Source organism: Dipteris shenzhenensis, chromosome 13 (genome assembly GCF_047967505.1).
Source record: "Dipteris shenzhenensis isolate YYH24624 ecotype China chromosome 13, Dip_SZ_1.0, whole genome shotgun sequence".
In the NCBI taxonomy this organism is placed as follows: domain Eukaryota; kingdom Viridiplantae; phylum Streptophyta; class Polypodiopsida; order Gleicheniales; family Dipteridaceae; genus Dipteris; species Dipteris shenzhenensis.
In genome coordinates, this window is record NC_141608.1 from 757,377 (window position 1) to 779,914 (window position 22,538).

Genomic DNA, 22,538 nt, shown 5'->3' on the forward strand with positions numbered 1-22,538 from the left:
GAGAAGGGGGAAAGAGAGAATAAGAGAAGAGGGAAAAAGGAGAAGGGGGAAAAAAGAGAATAAGAGAAGGGGGAAGAAGGAAAGAGTGGGAGGGGAAGAGAGGGTTCCTACGCTCATCACTGCAGCTAGCGCTTAAGGCGCTAGCTGCAGGCCAATGCAAATAACAAAAATAATAAATGGAAAAAAGAGGAAGCACTTACCTGAAATAGTATGTCCCGCTCGGTGTAGTGGACTGGACCTACAAAAGAGAGAAAACAACCATTTTTTTTCAAACAAGATGTTAGTGGAAGGAGGAGATTGCAAAAGCAAATTCTTGAAGGGAGGAGATTGAGGAGACAAGGAAAGGAGGAGATTGAGGAGACAAGGAGAAAGAGAAGGAAGAGAAATACAGAAAAAAGAGGTGAGTTTTCTTTCTTTCTTGAAATCTCGTTTTTTGTTTCAATCCTTTCAAAACAAGCATGAAAACTAGTTTACAGGTTTAGCAATACAAGAAGAAACACTCACAAAACTAAAGCTAACAAACAAACAACCTACATTGTTGAAACAAACTCACCTCGTGAAGAACTTTCTTTCAAGAAACCAAAGAGGGAAAAAGGATAGAGAGGGAGTACAAGAGGTAGGAGAAGGGTGAGGAGTGGAAAATAGAGTGGGAGGTTGCTTGGAATAGATGGGAGGTCGTCGAAAATAGGTGGGAGAAGATTTTGGGTTGCTTATTTGAGAGATTAGGGAATGGATTGAGCAAAACGCTGCGTGTTTCAGCGTTTCAGGTTTTAACCCACAGCGTCACTATATAGCGACGCTAATCCATCGCTATATAGCGACGTTTTTAATTAAAAACGTCGCTATATAGCGACAGAACAGAGGAAAGCGTTGCTATATAGCGACGCTTACTGTCATTTTTTTTATATGCAATCAAGAGAAGCTCAAACATGCTTTTTTATAATTGTCAATACGCCCTCCTCATGCTTATGTTGTGATTTTATAAGTGTAGATGGAAGGGACGAGTGGAAGCTCGTCCGATGATGCGCCAACGCCCGAGAGCACGAAGTGGCTTACGGAAAGGTTGTATTGTCATTGCACTCATTGCAAGCGAGAAGTATGACATCAACATCGTATTATCATGCGCCACTTGCGGATGTATGGGGAGGAACCGGAACCAGTACCCCCCGTTGGTGTTGCACATGTTGATGGCTCATCAGTAAGTCAAAGCTATTTAAGTTCGCAATCTTATTGTATACCAGGAAATGGAAGATCTTATATTTACACGAAATCTTAAAACAGGATGAGGAGGGTGACGAGGGTACACATATACCTTCTCACTTTCAGCAAGACTATAGTCTCCCGGATGACGACGAGGGTATGGTCGACATGATGGATTCCATTTTTAGGGGCACTACATCCCACGTACACGTGATGTCAGAGTCTGAGGTCAAAATGTGAGAGTTGCAATCAACACAATTGTACGAGGGTGCTAGTATGTCTAAACTACGTGCTTGTCTCTCAATCTTGAATCTACAAGTACAGTATGGGTGGGCAGATACAAGTGTCTCGGCCTTAATGAGGTTAGCCCTTGCATTAATTTGACTCATTATTTGTATATTGTTTGTTTTGAGAATCATCATTTGGATACTGTCTTTGTCATAGGTTGCTCCAGAAGATGTTGCCTGCACCAAATACCATGCCTGCATCAAGAGATGAAGCGAAAAAGATGCTAACAACGGTGGGTATGGATTATGATACCATTAATGCTTGCCGTAATGATTGTATTCTCTTTCGTCGTGAGCATGGAGATTTGGCTAGTTGTCCAAAGTGTGGGGAACAATGATATAGAGATGACTTGCAGGGTGAGAGGATACTGGTAAAGGTCTTGAGACACTTTCCCATCATTCCGAGAATACAACACATGTTTCGATGCAAATCCATAGCGGAGTTAATGACATGGCATGCATCTCATCGGTCCACTGATGACACATTGAGGATTCCCACAGATTGTGCAGCTTGGAAGCACATAGATAATCAGTGGCCGGACTTTGTGAGGGAGCCACGCAACTTACATCTTGGGCTAGCCATGGACGGCGTGAATCCTTTCAGGTTACGCTCGACATCTTGGTCGACATGGCCCATAGTCGTGGTGAATTACAATATCCCACCATGGCTAACAATAAAAAAGGGACACCTCATGCTTGCACTACTTGTGCCAGGAAAGTACAAGGCAAAAAACATGGATGTGTACATGGCACCTTTGATAGAGGAGTTACAGATATTATGGAGAGGAGTGTAGGTCTTTGATATTTCCAGAGCTCCTAGACATACCAATGATATTTTGGTCAGGGGTATCTTGATGTCGACCATGCATGACTACCCAGGATATGGATAGTGCACAGGTACGTGGTTGTGTCTTTACATGTACAATGAGGGATTATGCTTTTTTTACTCTCTTTTGCACGCATGTCTTGTACTAACACATTCATGCACGCGTGCAGGACTTGTTACAAGTGGGTACCATGCTTGTCCTGTTTGTGGACCCGCTCTGAAATCGCTTGCACGCTACTCCAAACATATGAGGAAAAATGTTTATGAAGGTCATGCTCGATACCTTCCGCTCGACCATCTCGCACGTGGAGGTCAGCTTGATCCACCACCATGATATTTGAAGGCAAGTGATTGGATTCAAGCTTGGAGGGCGAATGGAGAGGAACCTCCTCCTGGTATGAAGAGGCTATCGATCTTTCATGAGCTTCTTTATTGGGGTCAGTTACAAATCAATCATCTCTTGGATCCCATGCATATCTTCAAGAATGTGGGGGCTACTATTTGGGCACACTTGGTTGGTTCCAAGGACTCGAGAGGAGTGCGAGAAGACTTGCGTGCTATGAATAGGATGTATCATTTGTGGCCCCAAGTGCATGCTTCGGGAAAAGTTGTCCTCCCGAAAGCAACGTGGATCCTCTCTACGAGGGAGGAGGCAGCAGTCAAGGCAGACATTGCCTCTTTTCAAACACTGACAGGGTACATGCGTTGCTTGAAAGGAGCATTTTCAAAGGACAATAAGCTTAGTGGCCTCAAGTCCCATGATTGGCACAAGGTCTTACAGGTATTCTAAGTAGAATTAGTGTACCGATAATAGTGATGCGTTAGCGTAATTATTATTATGTTATATTGTTGACATGACTTCATTGTTGCTTTGATAGTTCATCCTCCCAATTACAATAAAAGGGTGCTTACAAGAAGATGTTAGAAATGCTATATTCAAGATCTGTGGTATTGTGAGGTATGCTTACTATCAAATCGCATTATGTATTTTCTTCATGGACATGTGAAATAGGTGGATATCTCAAATATCTTACATATGCATGGACATGTGAAATAGGTGGATATCTCAAAAAGAGATCTCTATATCGAGCATCGAGAAGGCTAGGGTGGAATCCATCGAAGCCGTATGCTTGCTTGAGAAGCACTTTCCCTCGAGCATTATGACAACTCAAGTACACTTGCTTGTGCACATAGTTGATGAGGTGGCTATAGCAGGTACCATTCATAGTCGATAGATGTTTTTTCTCGAGCGGTTTATGAAAACTTTGAAGGGGTTTGTAAGACAAAGAGCCGGAAGCAAGCATGGCAGAGGGATGGCTTGTGCAAGAGTCATTAGTATATATCACAGATTTTCTTGCATCCACGGATCCTGATATGCCGCAAGCTTGGCACAACAAGGATGATGATCGCATCGTTGGCGAGGTTCCCCAAGGAAAAGGGATTGAAAGAAAGATGAGCGAAGAGCAAATGGAGAAATTCAATAAGTTTTGTATCCTCAATAGCCCTGAGATGCAGAAGTGGATTGAGAGATATGAAGTGGCCAAAGCAGAAAGAATAAATGCAAGGACGAGATTCAGAGTAATGTACAGGCGATCACAACCATATCCACGAGATCTGGCTCTTCTCCCTACTCACATGTCACTTGATTGGCTACAACTGGCTCTACGTAAAGCCGAACGTGATGGAGAGACAATAAGCGAAAGCGAGCGAGAGTTATCATCTGGATGTATGGTGCATGTAAGTTTCTTATCTCTTGACGTAATTAAGTAATTATTTGTAGCAATATATGCTATGAAATAGGTGCATCTTCATTGTTTTAATGATGCTCTTTTACAATACAAAAAGTATAGTGCATTATGGTCATATGGACGACATTTTTGCGTGGAACGCATCGATTCAAAGAGAGTCACGCATGATTGTGGAGTCATGGCTAACTTCACACAAGATAGCCGAGCAAGTGCTTCGGATACCAATCTTTTCTCCTCACAGTTGGATTATTGTGGAACCATACGCGACATCTATGAAATTGATTTCAGACGATTTACTATTTTCATTCTTGATGTAAAATGGTTTAGAACTACTTACAACGGTCCCCATGCGATAGTGAGAAAAGATAGTAGCGGTCTCTTTGCAATAGACTCCACCAAACATTGGACCAATGAAAGTGATACTTTTGTTCTTCCCGAGCACTGTGAGCAGGTGCATACTAATGATTTAATTATTCGAAGCTTTCGTTTTTAAAGTCCATTGATATATATATAATTGACGACATTTGGCACCCATCTTCAATATAGGTGGTTTTTCATCCGGATCGTTCTGATCCAAGATGGTGGTACATGATCCAAGTTGCACCACGAAGTAAGCAAATTTTTGAAGATCGAGATGTGGATATGGAGATGCCACTACCAATGCCGGATCCAATTGATGAATCTAGCAAAGAAGATGTAGATCACCATATGAGCCAAGAGGAAGATGCGCATAATGACATCGCACGGGAGGAGGATGGAGATCACGATATTGACGAAGAAGACAACAATCATCAAGATCAATCACCACACTTAAGCTTTATTGAAGAAGATGATCAAATACCTTTAGGTGAACGTACCATGCTAGAGTACGATGATGATATAGGAGATCAACTCGGTATAGAGTTGGAGATAGACTTGCTTGGCGCCTTAGACTTGGCTCAAGATGAAACAGTTGATGTAAATGCTCTTATTTGATTTTTCTCATCTCAAATTTGGACATGAATATATGAGCTTCAAAGGCTTGATGTACATGCTCTCATTTTTTAATTCTCTATGAGTTCAAACATGTATGAAAATTTAAAAAAAAAATTCATTGGAAAAAACTAACTTTTAAGGCCTATAAAAAAAAAAAAACCTCTCTGTAAAAACGTCGCTATAGTATTTTGTCTCAGAGTCACTATATAGCGACTTTAAAAAGTCGCTATATAGCGACCTTGAAAAAGTCGCTATATAGCAACTTTTACAGAAAAAGTCGCTATATCGCGACTTTTTAAAATAGTCGCTATATAGCGACGATTTACGATACCCGCTTTTTATACCGACGAGTAGCGCTAAGCGGGCGCTAAACGTCGGTACGTAAACGTCGCAATAGGATCCATGTATAGTAGTGCAATTAGTAAAATGTTCCACATTAAGAACATCGTGTTGACTCAACACAACAAATTTTGAGCAAAAAAAAGTGTCACATCAAAAAGTGGGCTATCATAACACCAACCAAGTTTATATTTTGCATTCAGGTCTATGGATTGATCCTAGGTCGGCTAAGCACTGATGAAACATCCATAGTGGAAAGGGTTGGTTGATGTATAAGCATGTGTTGATTTGGATCCAATCCCAATACACGGATGAAGATGTAATAGATATGTTTGCATGCCAAGTAAGGTTTTTGACCCAACTCTCTTTTTTGAAAATCTAGACTTGTACACATGGGTTCAGTCTTGATGTGCACATCGTAAGACATCCGAGCCTTGTCAGACCCTATTGTTCTCAAATGGAAAATACTATGATGAAGAAGCTCCACTGTCATTTCTCCCATGACAACAGCGTGCATAGATTGAGCACTAGCTATTCTTTTTGTAGCCTCCTTAGATATGCCATGCCTCCATTTTGTGGTTCTTACCAATGTGTGTTGAGCTAAATTCCTTGGTATGGATGCCGACCCTCCATGTGCATCACAAAAATTAGTTGGCATCGGTGCTGATCCTTGAGGTACATTTGGTGTCCTCCAATTTACATGGGGTTGATCCACTATTTACAGTCTAAAACCAGCCTTGATGTGATTGCCTATCTCCTCACTTGTGATGTTTGTTTCCACATCCACCTTCCGCACAGATGGACGTTCAGGAACATGCATGATATTATGATCTAGGTGCCATGTATGAGTTATATCATCATTACAAAACCACATCCATTGTGCTTTTAACACTATATTAGAGAATTTGGGAAAATCCCAATTCCCACGAATAAAATATAGTCACTTCAAAAGTAAAATTTGATGTTTTTTATTGAAACATTAGCTCCATTGAGGACCATGCACAATACTTTCCCAATTCCTAGAAACCCAAGCAAAAATCTTCCGTATGTTGCTATGGCAAAAGGCCTTAATAGATGTGAACATGGTGTTGGGGTAAAGGCACTGGCCACCCTATGTAAATAGTACTTCATGTTGTACTTTAATGTAGGACACTTAAGTACACTATGTACACATTTGTACTTAGATGTACTTAAGGGTTACTACCTTATCCATAATAGATATATATGTGTGTACTTGGGGAGGTACCACTCACTCATTGTGATTATCCCCACTATTGTGAGTGCAGTGAGTCTCTCTACTCCCTACTCACTCCGATTCTCCGTTAACTGGTATCAGAGCCATACCCTGCAGGAGACTTCCTGCTTCTCCCTTCTCTCTTCCCGCGAGCTGCTACTGCTAGTTCGTGTGCTGGGGGAGTTCATTGCTGAGCTGAGAGAGCTGGAAGCCTACCCTGTGCAGGTCGTTTTTCACCTGAGCACCTCTACGGAGCTGCTCCGAGCTGCTCCAGGTCATTCCGGGTCTACCCAGAGCTGCTCCAGGCCATTCCGGGTCTGCCCATAGCAAAAACGAGCTGCTGTTTGCTGCCCAAGCTGCTCCTGGAGCTCCCCTGTAGCAAAACGACCTGCTGTAGCAGCACCCCGACCTCTTTCTGGAGCTCCCCTGCTACCGCTTGTACTAGAGCTGCTGCTGTAGCAAGTGCTGGAGCAGTCCTACCTTCTCCAGGAGCACCCCAGCCTGCTGCTTGTGCTGCCCGAGTCGCTACTGCTGATCTACTGATGCTGAGGATTGTTCATGCGAGCATCTTCTCTTGATTGTGGCCCTGCTCGTAAGCTACAGGTATCATACACAACGGTGTGAAGCCCACTGGCATAACCGTGGCTCATTTGGCATTTGAGCCAGGTACTCTGTATTACTTGCATTGTCATCTTTCATTCCTGCCATTTTCTTTTCCTTGTACCTTGTATTGTGAATATACACATACAGGTGCAGGTGTTCTACTTGTGGCAGGGCCTTTTACTCGCACTGAGGCTTATCTTATGCCGCAAACAGTGTCGAGACAGGTCTTATCACTTGGCCAGTGATTGTATGTCAGTGATGGCACTCAGTGTATGCATTGGGCAGTTCTATGCTAATTGATACTTGTGTCAGGGCTTATATTCGCATTGAGGCTTGCTTATGCCGCAAACAGTGTCGAGACAGGTCTTATCACTTGGCCAGTGATTGTATGTCAATGTTGGCACTGAGTATATGCATTGGGCAGATCTGTGCTTGATACTTACAGTGTATGCTATGTTGGATGCAACCCAAATGGATATGTATTCAAATGCCTTGTGAGCAACAGTTGTTGATGACACTTACCGTGTTAATGCATGGGATATGCAGCCATTTTATGTGCTTATGATGCTATGATTCAGAGGGCTTTTGAGCCACTTCAACTCTAGATTGTATATTCAGCTGGGGGGGAAGTTACTGGTGTATTTGGAGGTCATTTGAAGGTCTAAAATCAGGGATTTCATCCAAAAATCAGAAAATTACATTTTTTTGACAGTCCGGGACTGTCAAACAGCCTGTTTTGACCTATTTTGACCATCAGAAAGCAAAATATTGCAGCTGTAAAATATTATATCAGTTCTGAAAATTTTCTAGAGTGATTATACGCAGTTGTATTGCATTTTCGCCACTGAAAACAGTAAAATCAGCTTGCTGTCCTGTTTCTGCAGCAAGTGGGAGAACAATATTCAGTTGGTTTTGTGCCACTGAAACAGTACAAAGTTCACTTTTGATCGTACTTCCGCTGCGGGAGAATTTTGTTGGAGTGACTAGTGCTCGCAGGGAGTCAGGCAGTTCCATCAAGGAACAAACTCTTATCACTTTACCATGAGTTCCAGCAGCGACGTGTCGTCCTTGTTCCAGATAAAGAAGCTCGAAGGAGCTAAAAATTACGACATATGGAGGACACAGTGCTACAATGTGTTGATGCAGAAGGACCAGTACAAACCTATAAAGGAGAAGGGTGTTAAGCCCTCCAACATTACTGATGAGCAGTGGGAGAAGATGGACGGCTTGGCCAGGTCGACCATTATGCTTACAGTTGTTGATTCACTGGTTGTAGGCATCAGGGATGAACCTACTGCGTGGGAGATGTGGCAACGTCTTGAGGATACTTATGCCAAGAAAAGTGCCACGGGAAAAGCTTACTGGCTAAAAAAGCTTGTTGGTCTTCAAATGAAGGAGGGGACAGCTATGTCCACTCATATTATTGAGTTTAACAGCATATTCAGCCAGGTGATGAACCAGGGGTTGAAGCTCGATGATGAGCTGAAAGCTACACTCATCCTATGTTCTCTACCTGAGTCATGGGACACATTCAGGACTTCTACCAGCAACTCAAAAACCATTCTGGTATTTGCAGATGTGGAGAGTGCTCTTCTACAGGAAGAGATGAACAGAAAGAACAATGCTATTGGGAAGTCAAATGCTTTGAATGCACGCAGCAGGTCCAAAACACGTGGAAAAGACAAAGAAAGAGACAGGAGCAAGTCCCGCTCTAAGAGTGATCTTGTATGCAACTATTGTGGCAAGAAGGGACATATTGAGAAAAAGTGTTTTCAAAAGAAGAATGACCAGAGAGCCAAAGAAGGCAAGGCTCAAGGCAAGTCTAAGGGCAAAGAAAAAGAGGAGCTGAATGTTACTTATGTTAGTGACAGTGACAGTGGACATGAGATATGTTTCACCTCTTCACTGGAGGCTCATACACTTCATGCTGGTGATGGATCAGATATGTTTTCCTGGATTATAGATTCAGGTGCTTCCTTTCATGTGACATCCTACAGAGATCTGTTTGTCAGATATGCAGGAGGGCAGAAGGGAGTTGTCTTTCTTGGTGATAACCATGCATGTTCTATCATTGGTATAGGTGATGTCAGGCTTGTTCTTGAAAATGGCCAGCAGTTAATGCTTAAAGGGGTCAGGCATGTTCCTGAGGTGAAGAAGAACTTGATTTCCACAGGGTTGTTGGATGATGATGGTTATCTTACCACCTTTGGTAATCAGAAATGGAAAATCAGCAAAGGGGCAATGGCTATTGCCAGGGGTCCTAAGGTTGATACTTTGTACTCACTTCATGCTGGACATTGTCCGCATTCTAATGTAAATGCCACCGAGCTGCCAAAGATTTCATTGTGGCATAGCCGGCTTGGCCATATGAGTATTAAGGGAATGGAGCAATTGGCTCATTTTGGTTACTTGCCGAGTCTAAAATATTCAGATTTGCAGAAATGTGAATTTTGTCTCTACGGTCGTCAAGTACAAATACCTCATAAGAGAAGGTCAAATCAGAAATTACAGCTCTTGGAGCTAGTACATACAGATGTGTGTGAGATGCCTACACTCTCTTTAGGAGGTTCAAAGTACATACTGTCATTCATAGATGACGCCACCCGCAAAGTGTGGGTTTACACTCTCAGAAAGAAGAGTGATACGTTCAAGGCTTTCACTAAGTTTGTTGCACTGGTTGAAAATGAGACCGGCAAAAAACTGAAAGCCTTACGATCTGACAATGGTGGAGAGTACTTGTCCAAAGAATTTCAAGAATTCTGTGAGGCAAAGGGTATCCAAAGGGTGTTGTCTGCACCATATGATCCTCCACAGAATGGTACAGCTGAAAAAATGTTCAGGACCATTCAAGAGAAAGTCAGATCCATGTTGTCACATGCTGCATTGCCCCACACATTTTGGGCTGAAGCTGTAAAGACAGCTGTGCACCTTATTAACAGGTCACCAAACAAGAGACTATGTGGTGGTGTGCCTGAACAAGCATGGACGGGCAAGCCTCCGTCTTACAAACATCTACGGGTCTTTGGTTGTGTTGTGTATGTGCATGTACGCAAAGAGGACAGAACTAAATTGGATCCAAAGTCTCTAAAATGCATTTTCCTAGGATATGGTGACAAAGGTGAGATGGGCTACAGATTATGGGATCCCACAAACAGAAAACTTATACGCAGCAATGATGTCGTGTTTGATGAAACCATCATGTTCAAGGAGCCTGTTGTACAGCAGGAACCTTCAAAAGTAACTATTGGTGATGACAGGCATCATGGGCAACACAGGAGGGCTGTAAATCAGCCATTACAGCAGCATAATCAGCCACTAAATGATGCTGCAGTAGGTCCAAATGGACAGCCAGACATGGCACATGATATCCAAATGGATGTACCACAGTTAGATGATCTTCCTGACATGCAAATGCAGCCAGAACAGGGTAATGAACAGGCTGGACAGCCACCTCATGATGATGATGGACATCAAGTTAGAAGGTCAACTAGACCATCACGGCAACCAGACAGATTCATTCCCGGCTTTGATTATTTGATGCTCACTGATTGTGGAGAGCCTTCATGCTACAGAGAGGCTAAGCAGAGGGCAGACAAGGTTCAATGGGATCTTGCTATGAAGTCTGAAATGGACAGTCTTCACAAAAATGGCACTTGGGAATTGGTACCCTTGCCTACAGGTAAGAAGGTACTTCCATGCAAATGGGTTTATCGACTTAAAGTCACACCTGGTGAAAAGCCAAGGCATAAAGCCAGACTGGTTGCCAAAGGGTTCAAGCAGGAATATGGTGTTGACTTTGAGGAGATATTCTCTCCCGTTGTCAAGATGACAACACTCAGAACTGTATTAGCATTGGTTGCACATGCAGATATGGATTTGGTCCAAATGGATGTCAAAACAGCATTTCTTCATGGTGATTTACATGAGGAAATTTTTATGCAGCAGCCAGAGGGTTTTACAGTGAAGGGCAAAGAGAAGCTTGTATGCAGACTGAAGAAAAGTCTTTATGGTCTAAAGCAGGCACCTAGGGAATGGTATCATAAGTTTGATACATTCATGCGAACCCAAAGTTACAGGAGAAGTGACATTGATCACTGCTTATATACCAAGAAAGCTTCAGATGGCAGTTTACTTATCCTCATTTTGTATGTGGATGATATGTTGATTGCTGGAAAATCTCATAAGGAGATGAATGCCTTGAAAAAGAGATTGCACCAGACCTTTGATATGAAGGATCTTGGTGATGCAAACCATATATTGGGTATGCGCATACTTCGGGATAGGGAAAAGCGGTTGCTATACTTATCTCAGAAGGAATACATTGGCAAGGTCTTGCAGAGATTTCACATGGAGGGGGGGAAGAGTATTGGTACTCCATTACCTCCTTATGTGAAAATCAGTGCTTTGGACAGCCCTCAGACAGATGCTGAAAGAGCTGAGATGTCAAAGATTCCGTATGCATCAGCTTGTGGCAGTCTCATGTATGCTATGGTTGCAACCAGGCCCGATATTGCGTTTGCAGTGGGAGTGGTTAGCAGATACATGGCTAAACCTGGCAAGAAGCATTGGAATGCAGTGAAAGGTGTCATGAGATACCTAAAGGGTACACAGGACTTGTGTATATGTTTCGGCAGTCAAGATGCCAAAGTGCAGGGTTATACAGACTCTGATTATGCCGGCCACCCTGATACCCGGAAGTCTACTACCGGCTATGTTTTCACTTTCACTGGAGGTGCAGTGTCGTGGGTATCTAGAATGCAGCAATGCGTTGCTTTGTCTACTACAGAAGCTGAATATATTGCAGCCACTGAGGCGTGCAAGGAAGCTATATGGCTATCTCGGCTAGTGACAGATTTGGGTTATCCATTGGAGATTCCATTGTTGCATTGTGACAGTCAGAGTGCCATACAGTTGGCACGTAATCCTGTTTTTCATGCAAAGACTAAGCACATAGATGTGAAATATCACTTTATCAGGGAGGTGCTTGAAAACAAGCAAATTAAGCTTGTTAAGGTGCATACAGATGACAATCCGGCAGATCTGTTAACCAAAGGGTTAGCTGCAGAGAGGTTTGCACACTGCAGATCTCTTATGGGTATTGGTTGAGGCCAATATTCTTTCTCTCCTTGAGGGCACACTGCCTTTAAGTGGGAGGTTGTTGGGGTAAAGGCACTGGCCACCCTATGTAAATAGTACTTCATGTTGTACTTTAATGTAGGACACTTAAGTACACTATGTACACATTTGTACTTAGATGTACTTAAGGGTTACTACCTTATCCATAATAGATATATATGTGTGTACTTGGGGAGGTACCACTCACTCATTGTGATTATCCCCACTATTGTGAGTGCAGTGAGTCTCTCTACTCCCTACTCACTCCGATTCTCCGTTACATGGCTCCATGGCCAAAAAATTTGTTGATTTGCTAGTGAAAGAAAGATGTTTGTTGTTTCGTATGCATCAAAACCACAAACAAAAGCCAATTTATAGATGTTGCATTAGGAAGATTCATTGGAGTAAATTGAATTGCAGTATTAATATATGCAATAGGATTGTTATAGATCTTTGACATCCATCATATAACTGTGGTCTTCCAAAACAAAATTAAACTTGCAACAACTGTTAATTTTTATTTGGTATATAAGATGTATCAAATTAATGTCAAATGCATATGTTTCTATGTTGATAAATTGCAGTATTGACATATGCAATAGGATTATGGTAGAGCTTTGACATCCATCATATAAATGTGGTGTTCAAAAACACCGTTCCATCACAATAGAGCTCGTGAAACTCTCCATCACAATAGAGCTATAATCAAAACCATTGACACATAGCCAATTTTGCACCTCATCGTTTAACATAATCATTAACAATTCCATACTAGTATTCATACTCACAAAGTAGCTCATCTCCGAAGGAGATATCCTTTATGGTTTGCACAGTAATGTAGCCATGGGCACTCAAATTTCCTTGTGACTTTTGAGCCCAAGGTGGTAGTTTAGGGATGTATACAAATATAACATTTGTTCTTTCTTTATAATACATTGAGCTATTTATATATCCAGCAATGTTTCCATACAATACATCTCCCACAATACATTTCACATCTGTCAATGGCTCAATCAATGGATCTTCAAACATTCCATAAGTCTTCATCCTTGGGAAAAACTTGAGGAGAGATCTCCAAGTATCATAATCATACTTTGGACCATTATATACCATCAAATCTTGTTTTTTCTTGATGCTCGTATGTACCAAAAGACCATATCTTGCCCCAGGTATTGTTGATTTCTTTACTTCATAATGGATGCCATCCATTTCGAACACGTGCTCAATGGGTATGGGCAATTTATGTTTCCATAAGCCATTGGATGCAGGATCAAAATTTGTAATAAGATAGCTCTTCAACTTTTCAGGACAATCTGCAACACCTATCATATGTTTAAAATCAAAGAATCATTCTTTTAGTGGAGGAATACAAACTCACATCACAAAGCACATTGCATTTTTTGGACAAGGTACTAACTCAATGTCTATTAATTCTTTCACAAAACAAATTGAAACATAATGTTTTGCTAGTCGAATCTAACCAAATAGTGTCCAAATATAAATCAAAATGTAGGTACAAATGTTTTAGTTGAGCATTTGTGTCTACAACTCTAATTAACAAGATCACTCACATTCCCTAAGGGTTGTCTATGCAATAAAATTGAATCAAGTTGGCTAAGAATGCCCTTGCAGCATCGGTAGTGATTCCCCTTTCCTTGCATCCAAGAACCATAGCAAAGCGTTTTGCCTCACTATCTTTCAATGGCAATTTTTCCTAGCATGCATTCTTCCTCTTCATTCAATGTAACATGTTGAGCATGCACCATACTTCTTGTAGTAGGACAAGTCCCTCTCACTCTAGTTTTGGTTATAGGTGAAGTAATACCTTTCTTTGTGTCTTTTTTTGAACTACGAGTAGACATATGAGATTCGACATTCATCCTTTCGAGAACTTCTTTGTTTTTTTCTTTGAATTCAAGGATCACTGGTTGAAAATAATAGAACATATCATGCCCTTCGACAATCGGAGCTTGACCAAATCTGTTAGAAGAGATGGCACTGCGCACATCTACTGCATCATCTAGCATCTGTAGGTACGGTAATAACTCATGAAGCAAAATAGAATCACCACAATCTATATCAAATTTTGTAGGGAAAATGCAAATTTCTGCTGGATTAACACAACCCGTGTAAGGCGAAACATCAATGAACACTGTTCTTGCTGGTTTGCATTCCTCTTTAAAACAACACCACACTCTCATTAATGGTTTAAACTCCGCTTCCACATTCATCCTGTCTGGTCGAACGATTCTACTCTTTGTATGCTTGTGGCATGCCATCGCACCCCAAACCATGAAGAAATGTAACTTTCTGTTAACATGATGCTCCAAAGTGTCTAGCATGTGTTGCACCATGCCCTTTTCTCCTGCAGTGGACCAAATGCCAACATGGTAGTGATCGAGCAACCATTGTAGAAACTCTAAACACCCAGGACGGAGAACAAGCCAATGCTTCCCATTGTGCAAGCTCATATGTTTATTTGACTTCGAAAAACAACGCTCGAGCAATAACCCTTTCAAATCTATTATCACCGCTAGTCTTATTTTTGTTATCACCTCTTTTGACATTATTTCTGAGGGTGACATTATGTCTTCTCCTTTACCTTCTAAGATTTCTTCCTGCACCTTGGCTTCATACAATGACATTGCATCTTCTCCTTTACCTTCTAAGCTTGCATTCACATTTGTCAATGGAACATTAACTGCAGACATTGCATCCTCAACATTTTCAATCAACCATGTTGAGCTTGGAACTTGCATGCTAATGTTCAAATTAGGCACATAATGAATCATTGGATCAGGTGTCACATGTACAGGCAATGCTTCTAGCGATGTGAAATTGAGATGGCCAATATCTGTTGATAAACAAGGAAATGAAATTCATAAGTAGAAACAAAGTGAATATTGAGATGGAAAACCAAATTGTCAAACTTTAGGTTGTGTGCTGTCAATGCAATTTGTTTGTGTGAAAGCATTCATGTTTTTCTTTTTCAAAACAAAATTGGAATACTAAAAAAAAGAAAGCATTCATGTTCATATGCTTAGTATACCCCCTAAAGTTGTTGAATCTATACCCTTTCAAGTTATTTTAATCCCCAAAACTACATATCCTTACAATGCCAAAAACCTTTGCATAATAGATAGAGTGGAGTCCAACATTATCTAGCATTGCCCGAGTGTTCCCACTAAGAAAAGATTTGGCCAAGCGGCCAAAACATATTTGAGCATTCATATGAAGTGAATAAGGATAGAAACAACAATTTACACTAATTCATTCATCACGATCAAGACTCAACACACTTTTTAACATTTATGAACTCATAAATAAATTTGGATGTGTATCACACTCCAAAGGTATTACAACATGCAAACACATCTTTTCATGAAATATAGAAAATTAAACATATTCAAGAATACATATGAATGTTTGAATTATGGCAATGAGATAGAATGAATTTCCAAGTAATATTAAGGAACAAAATTAATACATCATATGGAGAATATAGCAAGATAGCATATGGAAAACACGAGCACCATATAAAAGGACAATTTCAAGGACCTGTTGCTTCCTCTTCTATTTCCCAAAACTTTGAAGCGTGTTTTTGTAAATGCTCACGCTGCTCTTCATTGAAGGGTTGAAGCTCTTTTTGTCCTGGTATGGTATCAATTTCTTTATCCCCTCCACCTTCAATTGTATCATCTTCTTTTGATACCCCTCTATTGCCAATATTGGTTCTTGCAAGCCAGCCCATTGTCGAATTTCATGATTACTGTAAGCATACGTACAACATATACTTTCAACCTTTGCCAACTCCTCATAAGTCTCAACAACTGAAACAACACGCCTCTTACAAGAAAGAGACTCTATTGCAGCAAGCCCCTCAGAGAACAAGTCCAATACATACTCATCTTCTCGACAGAAACCCATGATCATGTCTTTCATGATCCTTGAACGTTTTCTTTTCAAGGATAATTCAATGTCAAATTCATCATCAGCCTCCTCGTCATCATCATCCTCATCACCTGATTCTTTCTGCACCACTTGATTTTTCATATTTTTCATCTGCAACATATATTGATGGCTTACATTGTGCATTGGTATAGCGCTCAATATCGTTGAAATGCTTTTCCTTGCTTATCAGTACACAGGCAATTAAGCCATCCATAGATCCAGTGACAAATATATCCGTAGTTTCAAAATTAAGGCAACCGAAGTGTATTTTATATTGTCCGCATGCCTTATTTAATGCATTCTTCAAACATGATACATGATCCATGGTCAAGAACACCACAAGAAGGAATTGCACTGGGGGAGAAGCGATTGTCATCAAGCTTTTCAACAAACACTCAAAGCGATCCTCATTCCAATTTCTACTTCTGCTTGGTCCATACATTACATCCAAAAAGGCAACCCCTATTGCCATTGGCTCTTGGTACACATTATGTATAAATTCCATTCCCTCCATGTTTGAACCGACTGTGTAGAACCTCCAAGGCCGGGTGGAATTAGGTCCATGACTTGCCCCTTCACTTTGTCCCATAATCCACCTCAGATACCCCTTTGCAGCATCAAGCAATGGTGGAGTTTCCTTGCCCTATTGAAGCTTCACTTTTAACCATGAGTCAGAGCAACCACGAATCCGATGATACAATTCTGGAGTAATTTTAAAATGTAATCTGCACTCATCCCAATTTTTTAACATTAAAGAAGGTCGTTCTGCCGATATAAACATATAAAGTTCTTCTTGTAGTGCAGCATCTCTCTTGATCTGCATAGCTCGTCCTTCAATATCAAGAATCATAGCATCAGTCTTTGTTTTAGCTATGACTACTCTACCTTCCTTAATGTCATTTTGAATTTGACCAATTTGATCATCACTCAATCCACACAAGCATCTAAACATTGAGACTGTGGGTTGCCTACGACATTTTCCATCTTGTGAATATTTGCCTGCAATGTAATCCTCAAGGATGGAGATCCAACCATCATAAATGGCATCGCTTGTGATTATCATATGTACATCCTTCGTGGCAAAGCTATTGCCCAATGTTACCTTGCCAGTGTCAATGAAAGCCCGCAAAATATATGAATCCATTAGAATGCAATAATTAAGAAAACCGACTTGTAAAAAATGATTCATAATTAAAATCTGTACTTACATCCCAATTCTCACGATCTGGATGTCCTTTTGCAAGCCCTTGTTGTGCTTTCTTGGGTCTGTTAAAGAGAATCCATTGTCCCCTCACCTGCTTAAGTATATCAATGTATGGAGATTGTCTCAAGATATTTTGAGACTCTAGGTTTGCCATCTTTGATATCTTCACACAAAAGCGTGCGGGACAATTCACTACAATCCTCGCCTGGCGGGTGCGGTAGTAGTTCTTTCTTTGGGCCGTGCTGTTATCATCATTAGATGTGAATATTTTAGCAGCATATATTGAATGTTGTCCAGATAGTATTCAGTAGTGGCACTTGGTTAAATCCTTTTTATCTACCCTTTCCAGAGGCTGCTTTGTTTCAGGATTGAAAGGCATTAAATCCGCTACAGTAGCAAGAGGCCTAGAGTTATAACCGAAGTCTGCAGCAAGCTTCTCCACATGCTCTTTGTTCAACCCTCTATATACATAGCTTGGAGGAGCTTTTTGACAACTTGCAACTAGAATTGAAAATGTTGCATGCAACCCGAATGGGTAGTATTTTTCATATTCCACCAAGCCTGATGGTTTCTTTTGCCCTTTTTTTCCTATGACCTTTCCACTTGGCTCCAATTCACTACCACTGCTTCTTTCCACAACTGCTAGCATACCCTCTGGAGGTGTTCCTTCTTGTGGTACATCAAATATAGTTAGCTTTCCTTTCTTTGCCCCTTCTCCGCTACCACCTGGTGCTTGAACCATAGTCGATTTACCTTTCTTTGTTCCTTCCCCACTATCTTCCCCACCCTTATGCTTCTTTAATGTTGCTGAAACTTTGCGATATGATTCAATGATTGTTGTCACTGTGTCAATTTCATTTCCATCAATTCATTCAACACTTATCCAGCCTCTTGAGTGCATGTTGTCATCTACATCAGACTTCATACGAGATGCTTCATAATCACTAGGATCCAAGAGAAACTTCTTATTTTGATTTATAATGATCAACAATCCAATATCTCCCTCTTTTCCAACCACATCTTCAGTGATTTGATGTACCGATCCAACACAAGTGTATGCACTTTTATTAGGTAACAAAACAAATAAGTGAACTCGTGTCAACTGTGCTCCCTCAATACTATATATGTCAAAGTACCATGGTATGCTTTTTTCTGCAAATCCACTTACAACTTTCTCAACCTTCTTCACATTTGTGTCTTTCCTGTAAAAGACCCAAGCAATATACAAACTATCATCTTTATAATCTTTAATGTTAGACAAAACACATTATCGATAAACATATCTGAAATAGAATCTAGAATTGACACTAGACATAGTAGTAGATTTGAGAAAGTACTAGATTCTAGGGAGATTTGGCCGCACTAGGGAGATTTGGCCGTGCGGCCAAATCTTATGGGCTTCTTTTAAAGCACTGGAAGGGGAGGTTTGGATGTGTGGCCAAATCATATGGGCTTCTTTCAAAGCACCAAAGTTTGGGGAGATTTGGCCTTGTGGCCAGATCTTATGGGCTTCTTTCAAAGCACTAGGGTCTGGAGAGATTTGGCTGTGCAACCAAATCTTGCTAGCTTCTTTCAAATCAGTTAAATCTTTCTAGCTTCTTTTAAATCACTTGGGTTTAGGGAGATTTGGCCGTGCGGCCAAATCTTGCTAACTTCTTTCTAATCACGAGGGTCTATGGAGATTTGGCTGTGCGGCTAAATCTTTTCAAAGCACGAGGGTTTGGGGATATTTGTGTGCAGTCAAATCTTGGTAGCTTCTTTCTAATCACAAGGGTCTATGGAGATTTGGCCGTGCGGCCAAATCTTTTCAAAGCACCAGGTTTAGGGAGATTTGGCCGTGCGGCCAAGCTTCTTTCTAATCACGAGGGTCTATGGAGATTTGGCCATACTACCAAATCTTTTCAAAGCACCAGGGTTTGGGGAGATTTGTGTGCGGTCAAATCATGCTAGCTTCTTTGTAATCATAAGGGTCTATGGAGATTTGGCCATGCAGCCAAATCTTTTCAAAGCACTAAGGTTTGGGGAGATTTTGCTACGATGCGAAATCTTTCTAGCTTTTTATAAGTCACGAGGGTTTAGGGAAATTTGACCGTGCGGCCAAATCTTGCTAGCTTCTTTCTAATCACAAGGGTCTAGGGAGATTTGGCCGTGCGGCCAAATCTTTTCAAAGCAACAGGATTTGGGGATATTTGGTTGCGATGCCAAATCTTTCTAGCTTCTTTTAAATCACCTCGGTCTAAGGAGATTTGGCCATGCAGCCAAATCTTGCTAGCTTCTTCTAATCACGAGGGTCGAGGGAGATTTGGCCATGCGGCCAAATCTTGCTATCTTCTTTCTAATCACGAGTGTGGTCAAATCTTTTCAAAGCAGCAAGGTTTAAGAAGATTTAGTTGTGATGCAAAATTTTTATAGCTTCTTTGAAATCACCAAGATCTAGGGAGATTTGGCTGTACAGCCAAATGTTGTATGTTTTGAAAGAAGCCAGAAGATTTGGCCGCATGGCCAAATCTCCCCATTTAAAATTTAAAATTCAAATCTTAAGATTCAAATTTCAAATCTGAAAATTTCAAAATCTTAGATTCAAAATTCAAAATTCAAAATTCAAAATCTTAGATACAGAATTCAAATTTCAAATTTGAAGATATGAAAGTCAAATCATATACTAAAGACCCTACTTTCAAATCACACTTTGAGATTCCTACTTTTACAAGACTCTTTCTTTCAAATCGTGGTGTTCCGAAATGGAGAAAATGGAGAACATGCAAGAATTAGGTACACTTTCGATTTCTTTCGTTTTCTTACTTCAATGATTGAGTAGCCATCGTAGGAGCTAAAGAGAGAGTAGCTGTAGCAATTGTAGAAGTTGTCTTTCTTGCTGGCAAACGGAAGAGGAGCCGAAGGGGAGAAGCGCGGAGAGAAGAGGAGGAAGCGGGAGGGAAATAAATCTTCAAGAACTGACAACCAATTTGAGAGGTTTGTCACATGAATCCAATCTCAAGTGGTTGCAGGATGGATAAGGGACTGAGCCTTGTTGAGGGAGCGTCTTGTTGTAGCATTCTCGCTGTTGCTGCTACTGCTGGTACCGTGAATGCCGACCTGCTTGCGGGATATGCCGGGCGCTTACCACGACGAGGGCGACGAGGAGGAAGATGGAGGTGATGAGGAGGAAGAAGGAGAAACGAGGCGGAAGACGGACGGAAGAAAGAAGGCACATGGAAGAAAGAAGGCGCAGAGGACGACGAGGAGGAAGATGGAGGTGACGAGGAAGAAGGAGAAACGAGGCAGAAGAAGCAACCCAAAAAGAAGGCGAAAGAAGGCGGAAGATGGAGGAGGACGAAGGAAGGCAAAAGAAGGCGCAGAGGGCGACGAGGCGAAAGAAGACACAGAGGGCAACGAGGCGGAAGATGGAGGAGGACGAAAGAAGGCGGAAGATGGAGGAGGATGAAAGAAGGTGCAGAGGGCGACGAGGCGGAAGAAGATGTAGAGGGCAATGAGGCGGAAGATGGAGGAGGACGAGGAGGAAGAAGCAACCCAAAAAAAGGGGGGAAGAAGCAACCCAAAAAAGCATGCTTTGGGGGGAGGGAGCAATCCCCCCAAAAGCATGAAGAGCAAAAAAAAAAAAAAAAAAAAAAAGACCTCTTTCTAATCCAACTATTGTGTGTGGAATCTATGGAGAGTTGAATTGGTAATGGAATTTTAAAACCTACATAGTTAAGTACACATTGCTAGGACAAAACTGGGATGGGGAGCCTCCCGGGACCTCTTATTTTGACATAGTTTTGAACTTTTTTGCTTGCAATTAGCTAAGCAAGGGTGGAGGAGTGTTTTCCAAGAACTACCCCATCTAAGACGTTGCCCTAAAGCTCTCAAACCACCCTAGGTACACATTGGAGATCTAGGAAGGGAGAGAACAAGGTGAGCCTAGCACTTGATTCCCCATGAAGACGAATTCAATTCCTTCTCATAGGTTTACTTTTTATGCTTGGTTTAAAAGGTTTGTTTATCTTTGCCTTTTAAAGTTTTGGTTTTTTAATAGTTTTAGATTTTCTAGTTTGCTTTTAAAGTAATAGTATGATTTTAAAGTATAATAGCGTGAATCATGAAAAGCATGTACGATTTTTTTGAAAGTACGATCTCTACATTTGAATTTCAAATTTTGAAACTTGAAACTTGAAATTTGAATTTTTTATTTTAAATTTTGAATTTTGAATTTTAAACTTTAAATTTTAAATTTTAAAATCTAGATCTTCAATTTTTAAATTTAACGTTTGAAGATTTGTCCATGTGGCCAAATCTTCCTAGTGATTTGAAAGAACATATGGCCATGTGGCCAAATCTTCCTAGTGATTTGAAAGAAGCTAGCAACATTTGGCAGCACGGCAAAATCTTCCCAAACCCTAATGCTTTGAAAGATTTGGCCACACGGCCAAATCTCCCAGAACCTGGTGATTTGAAAGAAGCATGCAAGAGGAGGTTGCACAGCCAAAACTCTCCATACCCTAGTGCTTTGAAAGAAGCCTACAAGATTTGGCCACACGACCAAATCTCCCCAAGTTTGAAAGAACGCCACAACCAAATCTTCTCAGTGCTTTGAAAGAAGTCACGGAGGTCTCGAAGGATTTGGCCGTGCATCCAAATCTTGCTAGCTTCTGTGAAAGCACCAAGGTTTGAGCAGATTTGGCCGTGTGGCCAAATCTTATTGCTTCTTTCAAAGCACTAGTGTCTTAGGAGATTTGGCCATGTGGCCAAATCTTGTTGGCTCCTTTCAAAGCACCAGGGTCTAGGGAGATTTGACCATGTGGCCAAATCTTGTGGGCTTCTTTCAAAGCACCAAGGTCTAAGTAGATTTGGATGTGTGCATAAATCTTTATGGCTTCTTGAAAGCACCAGCATCTCGGGAGATTTGGTTGTGTGGACAAATCTTGCTATCTCCCTTTCAAAGCACCATGGTCTGTGAAGATTTGGCCATGTAGCCAAATTTTGCTGCCTAAAATTCAAAGCACCAAGGTTTAGGAAGATTTGGTCTTGCAATGAAATCTTGTAAATCATTTTCATC